Raw genomic sequence first — 10,607 nt, 5'->3', positions numbered from 1 at the left:
TCACCTTTCCAGCCTACAAAATTGTTTGCCAATGTTTGAAAGAGCGAGAGAGAGATTCAGAAGATTGTTTATAGGGCATGAAGAGAGTCTGCTCAAGAAGCAAAAATGTCTTTGCTTCCTTGGTCTTTGCTTCCTTGGAAAATCACAGCCAACAGCTGTACTAACACGATGATTCAGATTTTCCCCCTCCCCCCAGACAATGAGATCTGAATTCTCTCTCCAGAACTTGTTTCTATACAGCTTTGCGTGTCCTTATCTTGTTGGGAACGGGGCTGGCCCTCAACTGCAGGCCGACTCTCCTCGGCCTGCAGTATCACAAAGCTGAGTGACGAAATGGAAGTGAAGAAGTAAGGACGGATTGCAAGTCTCATTAGCTGATAACAGAGGTGCTGACGTTGGTTTCCAGCCTGGTTCTTGTGCTTTTAACAGCTGTCCAGCTGCAGCTGATGGCTTTCTGATCACTTCATTTCTGGGGCAGGAAGTTTTTCGCCTTTAGCCCCGAGATCTCTGTTGACAACTGTCTGTTCTGGAAACTTGATGAAGTGGTACAATAAAGTTCATGTGTTATGTGGGTGACGCAGGCTAGCAGGGTTGACTCTGCTGAGCACTCCAATGGGAGACCACCAAGAAAGACCAGGTTGCTAGGCAGGGACAAGCAATTACAAACCACCTCTGATCATCTTTTGCCTTGAAAACCCAACCAGGTCACCATGAGTCAGCTAAGGCTTGACAGCATTTAGGGAAAGGGCTATGGTTAGTGGCATAGCACCCAGGGAGCAGGGGGCGTCCTACACCGGGCACGCGCCGGTGCAGGGGCATGGCGGGGGCGCAAGACAGACACGTGCCCCAGGTGTATGTTCCCCCTCGCTACGCCTCTGACTGTGGTCCAATGGAAGAGCCTTTACAGAAGGTCTCCGGTTTAATTCTTGGTATCTCACTTGTGTTTACTATCTATCACCAGCATGAAGCCATACTGGTCTATTTAATTTTAGAAGTTACATAGCGGAAGGGTGGCAGAGAGCCTGCTGTGGTCCTTGAGGACAGGGCCCATTACACACAAAGCCCCAATTTAATCACACACAAGTTCACTGAAGCTTTCTGTACCCCTTGTGGATTATTTAACTGTTAAGATTTATGCCCCGTCTTTCTCCCTCCATGGGTGGTGTGCAAGGGAGGCTCCCAGGTGGACTCCCAGCCTAGCCCTGACCAGTGCCAGATCTACTTATTTCAGCATGGTGGCTGCATCATGTATCGTCCAAATAGGCCCTGGGATGGAATGCAAACTACTGGTAGAGGCAAAGGTAAAGCACCAGGTCATTACCAATCTATGGGTGATGTCACATCACGTTTACCAGGCAGATTATGCTTCCAAGGTGGTTTGCCGTTGCCTTCCTCAGTCATCTGCACTTCACCCCCAGCAAGCTGAGTACTCATTTTACTGACCTAGGAAGGATGAGATAATCTTGAGCCGGTTACCTGAAACAGACATCTGGCGGAGAGTTTCTGTTTATTTCTGTGCCACGTCTATACATTGCTTTCCAATTAAATAATAATAATTGTGAAGAAATTGAAGCCAAATTAACTTCGTGGCTAAAGGATTCTGGGAGCTGAAGTTTAGAGAGGGTGTTGAGACTTCTTTTAGTGATTGGTAGGTCACTTCACACACCCTGACCTAGATGGCCCAGGCTAGCCTGATCTCAGAATTGAAGCAGGGTCAGCCCTGGTCAGTATTTGGATGGGCTACTACAAAGGAATACCAGGGTCACTGTGCAGAGGAAGGCAATGGCAAACCACCTCTAAATATCTCTTGCCATGAATACTATACAGGGTTATTTAGCTGTTATGATTTATACTCTACCTTTCCTGCACTATGGGTGACATGCAAAGGAGGCTCCTAGCCTAGCACCAATGTCTAACTAGTTCAAGCCTGTAATGTAGAGATGATCTGGGTGCTTCAATAAGAAAGCAGCAACAGTAAAGTTTCCAGATGAATTGTCACTTTAGAAGAAGTTAAATGAGTGAAAATGGGTAGTTGAAGCTTTTCATAGCATGAAGCTAGATAACATTGCCTAACAGTTGCTAGGGGAGGAGAGGTAGCACGGGTATATCCAGAAGCTAAATAGGGTCTGTACTTGGATGGGAGACCATCAAGAAAGATGGGGGCTGTTCTGCAGAAGAAGGCAATGGCAAACCACCTCTGCTTGTCATTTGTCTAAGCCCCTTGCTGGGGTTGCCATTAGTCAGCTGTGATTTTATGATACATAGGTACCTAATAATTGCTAGAAGATTACAGAATCCTAAACTGTTCACTCATAATCAGACTACAAGATTGTCCCATCAATGGATCAAGTAAGTCAGAGGATATTTTATTTCTTATTATAGTGCTTGAAAAGATTCAGACCACTTCGTCGACATAATCTTATAACAACCTTTTAAAGTAGGCCGGCATCACTGTCCCCTAATACTGCTGAGCAGTTGAGGCACAAGAGCGGTTTGCTAAAGCCACACAGGGCATGTGTGGGGCAGAGGCAAAATCCATAGCTCAGCTGCTGAGCCACAAATGCAGCTCCGGCTCCGAATGGCTTTGGCTGCATCTCTTCTGTTAAGGGCTGATGCACAGTGCACCCAACCCTCAGTCCTGAGTGGAGTTTATATTGAAATAAATAAATATTCACTAATGGATGAAGTGAGCTTCTTCGGTACTAGGAGGAAAGGCTCCAGCCAAGTGGGAACATTCAAAGTGAATAATGGCCAAATTAAATATTCTGCCCGACCAGCTGGAGGGGATCCAAGCACCATTTTCAGACTGTACCTTCCAGCAGCTGGTGGAAGAAGAAAAAACCTGCAGGCAGTATTATGACAAAAAATAATTGATGGTCTCCGATGGAATCAGAGAGAAAACACAAAGAAAGCACTGACAGGAAATATCCCACATACATCAAGCTATAAGAGAAGGGAGAGAATTTAAAAAGTTTTAGCACAAGAAGAAGAGTTTGGATTTATATCCCACCTTTCTCTCCTGCAAGGAGAGTCAAGGTGGCTTACAAGCTCCTTTCCCTTCCTCTCCCCACAGCATAAGAACAAGCCAGCTGGATCAGACCAGAGTCCATCTAGTCCAGCTCTCTGCTACTCGCAGTGGCTCACCAGGTGCCTTTGGGATCTCACCAGCAGACACCTTGTGAGACAGATGGGGCTCCGAGAGTTCCGAGAGAGAACTGGCTAACCCAGGGTAACCCAGTAGGAATGTAGGGGTGCGGAAACACATCTGGTTCACCAGTTAAGCCTCTGCCACTCAGGCCCAGGCTCCTCTGAATCAAAAGCTCCTGCTTGTTAATTGACATTGGCCTCTTGGGCAAGATCTTCTAGGACGATCTGACCTCCCCACCTCATTGCAAGCTTCCCAGAAAGGAACTGCAGTTGTCCTACCACTGGGAAAAAAGGCAGGGAGCATTTAGGCTAGGGCAGGGGTCTGCAACCTGTGGCTCTCCAGATGTTAATGGACTACAATTCCCATCAGCCCCTGCCAAGACGGCATATTGGCCATGCTGGCAGGGGCTGATGGGATTTGTAGTCAATTAATATCTGTAGAGCCACAGGTTGCAGACCCCTGGGCTAGGGTTATAGAAACTGGGTTGCTTCCACATCATGGGGGTTTGCTGTTTTCAAGGGGGGCAGTTTTCAAGGGGGCTGGAATTGTGGTTCTGTGCAGGAGGCTGGGGCTCTCTAACAGCATTCTCAACATGCTTAGCAAACTACAGTTCCCAGGATTCTTTGCAGAAAGCCAGAATTCCTGTGTAGTAGCCATGTTAATCTATGGAGTGGGGTTTATCTGCAGCAAAACAGCGTGCGGCTCAAGTGCATTAAACCTTCTGCGTCAATAAATGTGTTAGTTTTTAAACTTCCACAGAAAAAATTTTTTTGATGGGGCTGGGAGGGCAGGGAGCGGGGGACGTGGCTGTTAAACTGGTATAAGACTAAGACAAGCCTGCAGTGTAGATGTGGATATACTTATAATTCTTTAGCAACTGGTATAGGGTAGGAAGGGAGAAAACAGAGAACAAAGGCAAAAGGATTTGTCACAACAGTTTTTGATGTTTGCAGATATCAGTTTGCAGGAAATGTACCTCTTCTAATAATCAGGGAATCTTGTTTAGCAGCCAGAGCTGGATTTACATATTATTAACAACAAAAAGGAACCACAGATAGAAGAAATCAGAAACACATAAAGACCACATGCAAACTGGCAACAATAAAAATGAACATATTCTATCAATTGTACAGCATATGAAAATGTACATGTAATGTGATGTAATAAACAACTTTAAATGATACACACCTGTTTGTTTATTAATAGATCTCTATTGCTTAACTGAAATGATAAATAGGTACGAGGACCTTGACAAAAGCCACAAATGCTAATATTTACAGGTGCACTGATATAGCTTCTTGCACATTATACAATATAGTCTAGAGAATCAATGCAGGTTTCTGTTAAACACCACTTTAAAGAAACACATGCATGATACAAGACACTTGTAATGCGCCAGGTAAAAGTGCTTACAAGCTCCCAAATATGTCATAGAGCAAATATGTAATGACTTAAACAAATTTGAAACTAGCAGCCATGCTACGAAAGTGTTTACATGCAGCTTCTTTAATTTTAAGATGCAAGACCTTTTAAAGGTAATTAAAGATTCAGGATGGCACTCAGCCAGTTTGTACAGCAAATATGTCATACACCAAATGCACAGCAAATATGTAACTCAGCCCATATGTATAGCAAAATATGTCATACAGCAAATATGGAGACAGATCTCTGATATCCAAACTATTTGCCAGCTAAGTGTTCTTCTTCAGTACATCAGTATTCTATATGTGCGAGCTCTAGCCTTCCTAGGGGCTGGGGCATTTCATTGTGGCATATCCTTAACTAGATTGTCAAATCTACAGTACAAGAAAATAATGAGAAATCTCAGTCCTCTCCTCCTAACTAGAAGGTGAAGTTAAAGAGAAATCCGCCTGACTTACCCTGTAGGAAAAAAAGCCTTCAATATGATGACCACATAACCTCCTGTCTAGTACACCTCTCCCAGTCTGCTCAGTAGTTCAAAGGTCTTAATCATGTGTCAGATTTATATGCAAGCCCTCCTTCAGTGATCTGGAGGCAGAGTGGGGCTGGGTGGCTAGTATTATTTTTTTGGCATGAAGTTACAGCTGACTTATGATGACCCCGTTGGATTTTCAAGGCAAGAGATGTTAGGAAGTGGTTTGCCATTGCCTCCACCAAATCACACCCCTAGTATTCATTGGAGGTCTCCCATCCAAATACTCGCCAGGGTCAAGGCTGAGAGTGAAGAGCTGGCTCAAAATCACCCAGAAAGTTTCCATGGCAGAGTGGGGATTCAAATCTGCTTTTCCCAGATCCTAGACCAGCACCTTAACTATTATGGGCCCCTCCGCACTGTAGGATTCGACCTTAGTTCGACTTGGGTCCGACCCGAGTACTCCGCACAGCCGTAGCGTTCGACTCATGTCTGTCTCGGCTCCCCCTCACCATTAAATTTTCGAGCTCGACTGGGAGGTACAACTTCCTGGCGAACTCGGGTTGCACTCAAGCCGAAGCCGGCGGAGTGCGGAATCTCCCTCGCCTCGACTCTGCCAGCCAGCCAATCACAGTGCAGTATTTCGGCCATGCGCAGAACGGGAGACTCGTGGCGGCAGCGAGAAGTGCGACTTTTAAAAAATCCTCCTACGTAGCTCCTACGTCGGTAAACGGGGAAAAAAGGGACGTGAACTCACGTTTCCCGCCATAGAACGGCAGCCAATCGGGAATGAGGAGCGGAGAAGACGCGAGGAGGTAATCCCGCCCTCTGAACTCGGCTCCGGAGACACGAGTCAGCTGCTGTGCGGAGTAACAGAGGAGTCGAGCTCAGGTAACGATTTCCGAAGACACGAGTCGAACCCTAGTTGCCTCTGCTGTGCAGAGGGGCCCTATATCACATTGGCTCCCTGGTGGCTGGCATGGAGCAACCCAAATCAGAGATGGGGATGCCAGCTCTAGTTTGGGAGACTCATGGAGATTTTGGTGGTGGAGCCTTAGGAGGGCAGGGTTCAGAGACAGGAGGGACTTCAGTGGATTATAATGCCTTCCAAAGCAGTCATTTTCTCCAGGAGAATTTATCTCTATTGCCTGGAGATCAGTTATAATCCTGAGAGATCTCCACCTACTACCTGGAAGTTGGCAACCCTAATCAGAGAGCATTATTGTTCAGTGACAGGGATGGTGGTGAAAAGTGAGGGCCAGGTATGCTCCTGATGAAGCTGTAAGAAGGTGGAACAGAAAAATGCAAGGGAAATGAAAAGGTCTACAACAAGCAGACTTGAGTGAGAGGAACAGGCAGATGCAGAAATGGATCCAGTGATGCGATTTCTCCCAGTGTTGTCTGAATGACCAGGCATTTAGACAAAGGGATGCCCTGCAAAGCTACGAGGCAAAAGATTTGCAGGTGACAAGCACCACCTTCTCTTGAGAGCCAGCATGGTATAGTCATAGTGGTTAAGAGCAGGTAGATTCTAATCTGGAGAACTGGGTTTGATTCCCCACTCCTTCACCTGAGCGGCAGAGGCTTATCTGGTGAACCAGATGTGTTTCCACACTCCTTAATTCCTGCTGGGTGACCTTGGGCTAGTCACAGTTCTCTCTGAGCTCTCTCAGCCCCGCCTACCTCACAAGGTGTCTGTTGTGGGGAGAGGAAGGGAAAGGAGCTTGTAGGCCACCTTGAGTCTCCTTCCAGAAGAGAAAGGTGGGGTATAAATTATTCCTCTTCTTCCTTCAGTGCAGCAAGTCTTGCATGCTGCTTGCTCCAAGCCACAGCAGGAATTTTCAGTTACAGACTGTTTTGGGTAGGATTGCTAACCTTCAGGTGGTAGCTGGAGATCTTCTGGGGTTACAATTGTTCTCTGGGAGAGTTCACCTGGAGAAAATGGCCACTTTGGAAGGTGTACATGAAGGCATTATGCCCCAATGAAGTTCCTTTTTCCCCTCCCCAAACCCCACCCTCCTCAGGCTGCATCCCCAAAATCTCAGGGTATTTCCCAACCCAGAGCTGGCAACCTCACTCATGGGAATTGTCAAAGAACAGGTCTATCCTTGGTGGACCATCTGAGGTTCCTCTTCCTTGCACTGGGACATGCAATTCTTGCCAGAGCTCAGCACAGATTTCAAGAGTTCTCTTTATTTTTCTGATTCTACAATTACAAAACTTTATTTAGGTTTAACTTGACCAGGGGCATTAACAATGAAGTATTACTATTTTAAGGACATGGTTTACAGAGGAGGAGGGTAAGTGGAAGACTCTTCTGGAAAGGACAATCTATAAAGGGAAGGAAAGAAATAAAATTAGACAGAGAAAGAGGAGGGGGCTAGAGAGCGGCAAAAATGTTTGCCTCTCTGTTTTGAGCTATTTTTAGCAACTCGCTAGGTTCCATTCTGATGAAGCAAACCACAAGAGAAGGGGGAGAAGAACAGCAACAAAGTTTTTGGAAGTGAGAACATTTTTTCCTTTTGCTATGCTCAGAAATTTGATCTTTTTATGAATTCAGCAGTGATCCAGATGACTTCCCAGCAAGTGCAGTTCATGAGTGCAAAGGATCAATTGTATGTTTTAACCCACCCGTTTGTTCCAATCTTCTCAGGCACAAATTCTTTTAAAACTCTGTATTACTCTGTGTTCGCATAGGGTTGAATCCAACCAGCTTTTATGCTGGTGAAAAAAGGAGGAAGTGACCCTTTTGAACCCCTGAAATGGCGATACCAAAATAATGGACCCTGCATGGAGCAAAGTCGTATGAGATTGGGACAGAGTACGGAGCAGATATGGGAGGCAGAGTGGGGAAGCTGGAAGGTAACGCTCCTAGCGCTGCCATCCCTGAAATCAAACCTCAGGCATTTTGACAGGTTTCAAGGATTAAGCTCTTGGGACAGACCTTGGGGTCTGGGCACAACTTAGTGGTTTAGAATGGGGACAGGGGTGAAATCTTGCCCAACTCTCTCTGTTCAGACATGGTATGCATCTGAAAATAGTTCAGACGCAGTAAAAATTACATGGCCCCTTGCTGTTAAAAAAAGATCTTTTTTTCTTTGTCACTGATTGGCAACACAATGCATATTTCAGATTTGGATGATACTGACTAAAACAATGCAACAGAAACTGCAGCTCAGCTGAATCCTGTGAATCAGTTCTCTCACAGCCAGTGGCTCAACCATATTATCTATCAAGCTGAGAGAGTCTCCCCCAAAGTCTTTGGCTGCATTCATACCAGGACTCTTGCTCATTCCTGGGTCATTCATCTTTAAGCACCTCCCAAGCTCATATGCATGTTTCTCCCTAAACCTAAATAGGAAGTGAATTCATACAAATTCACTTCCATACCAGTAGCACACGTGTGTGTGTGCGCACGCGCGCACAGATTTCAAATTGCCAGAATACTCTGCTAATGAGTCCCCAGGCCTAGAATCAATCAAGGGTCAATTTGTGATGAAAGAAATTAGCTGACAAAATTAAGAAGGGTGAAACTTGAGTGTGTTTAAATGAGCGTGTGTGGCATGGCATAAAGATATACATTCCCCATGAAAAAAGAATTCCTGCAATAAAAGGCTGTCCCATGTCCCAAAGAGACACAGCAGGAGGTTATCTTATTATCAAAACATCCCTTTGAGGAAGACAAGTCTGAAAGACGACCGCTTTCCAAAGGCAACGCAGCATCATCCTGACTGCTCTAATGTGTTAAGGGAAATAATCTTCTGTAAAACCTCCCACCTCCTGAAGCACTTACATGACAAAAGCCAAGGAGAACAGTAAGAAATAAGCTTGCAGGGATTCTTTTTCTGCTAATATCATCAACAGATTGAGCAAAATATGTGTGGCTCTGGGCACAGGCCTTTCCAAAAAGCCAATTTTTCTACTGTAGCTGCAAGTCTCCCTTACCACACCAAGGTTTCTACACAGGGCTGGCTCCTGCTATTTTGGTGCCCAAGATGGAAAATCCAAATGTCACCGCTCTCTACACACATCCACATAACTATGCGGGGAAATCCTTGGGCAATTAAATTCAATGGAAATGACACAGGAGGCAGTGCCATATATCCTAGCTAGAGAAGTTACAAATTTCACGCAAATGCATTACAGTCACTTAACTGTGCTTTAACCATGACCATCAAATGTGAGCCCTTCGCCTGGCCTGTTCAGACAGCACCAAACTGCTTAAATGTGCGCATTGTTTCCCATGTGGTGGAGTGAGTGGTTAAGAGCAAGTGCATTTTAATTTGGAGAACCAGGTTTGATTGCCTGCTCCACCACTTGAGCTGTGGAAGCTTATCTGGTGAGCTAGCTTAGCTTGTGCACTGTAACACATGCCAGCTGGGTGACCTTGGACTAGTCACACTTCTTCAGAGCTCTCTCAGCCCCACCTACCTCACAGGGTGTTTGTTGTGAGGAGGAAAGGAAAAGGAATTTGTAAGCCCTTTTGAGTCTCCTTACAGGAGAGAAAGGGGGTTATATAAATCCAACATTTCTTCTTCAAAATTGCTCAAAATGCAAAAATGCTGCTAGTCCAAATGGCTTGGCCTCCATTAATATTGCTAAGGTCTACTTAAACAAACACTGAACAGTATGTGTTGTTTAAGAAACACAGTGTTTATTTATTTATGACTGATCTATGGGTTCTGTAATTGATTTAACTGTCCATTTAAACAGTTTCCAGCCGAGCAGTGGCAAAGAAAGGCAAAGGCGAAAGCAGAATTCCATTGTGTTGGACAAGAACATCCAATTATACTGTATTGCAGTATTCCATACAACTGCACTGTTACAGTGGAGAAACTGGTGTTGGTCCTGAGCATCCTCACCCACTCTGCCCCTTCCTCTGTTTCAGCAGGCTGTTGCCTAGTTATGCATACAAACAGAGCACTGGGAGGATCAGTTCAGACCCTCAGGACTAACACATGGTTTAGGAGAGCAGCCAGCAAGGGCTCTGATTTCGCTTTGTCTCCGCCCTCTGAATAATTCCTGGGATCAACCAGGAAGAGGTGTGTGAGCCTGGCCGAGGGCACAAGTTGCCCCCTTTCCCTTTATTTTCATGCCATACAAGGCTCTGTTCTGCCTGATCTGTACTTGTACTTCGGCTGGCCCTTTTAACAGTTTTAGGTGGGTATTTATTTATACACACACCACATCTCTCCAGTTAACAGCATTCCTACGCTATTGAGTCAAACGCCTTTCTGCAAATAGAGATAAGTGCGTGGGTTGTACTATTTTTTAAAACACTTTTTTTAAAAAGTATTTTATTCCTTTTAAAGCTGTGCTCCGTACAAGGGAGAGGTGCACCACGCCCATTTCCAAGCATGCACGTCTAACCTAGCATTCAAAGCTGTGAAGAGAGCAAAGCCAGAGTAGTAACCTTATCCGTAGACTAATGGTTGGGCCAAGGGGGCGGAGCAGGAGGAGGAAGCCCGCGTTCAGGGCTGAGCTGGGCTGGCTGCTAGCTACCGCTGCAGCAATAAGAGGCTTATGCAGCCGGCTCAGTTTGCAAGGCAAAGAGAATGAGCAAGT

This window comes from Sphaerodactylus townsendi, linkage group LG06 (genome assembly GCF_021028975.2).
Source record: "Sphaerodactylus townsendi isolate TG3544 linkage group LG06, MPM_Stown_v2.3, whole genome shotgun sequence".
NCBI classification, from domain to species: Eukaryota; Metazoa; Chordata; class Lepidosauria; order Squamata; family Sphaerodactylidae; genus Sphaerodactylus; species Sphaerodactylus townsendi.
The sequence above is the reverse complement of the archived record's forward strand: the minus strand, read 5'-3'. Positions refer to the sequence as shown.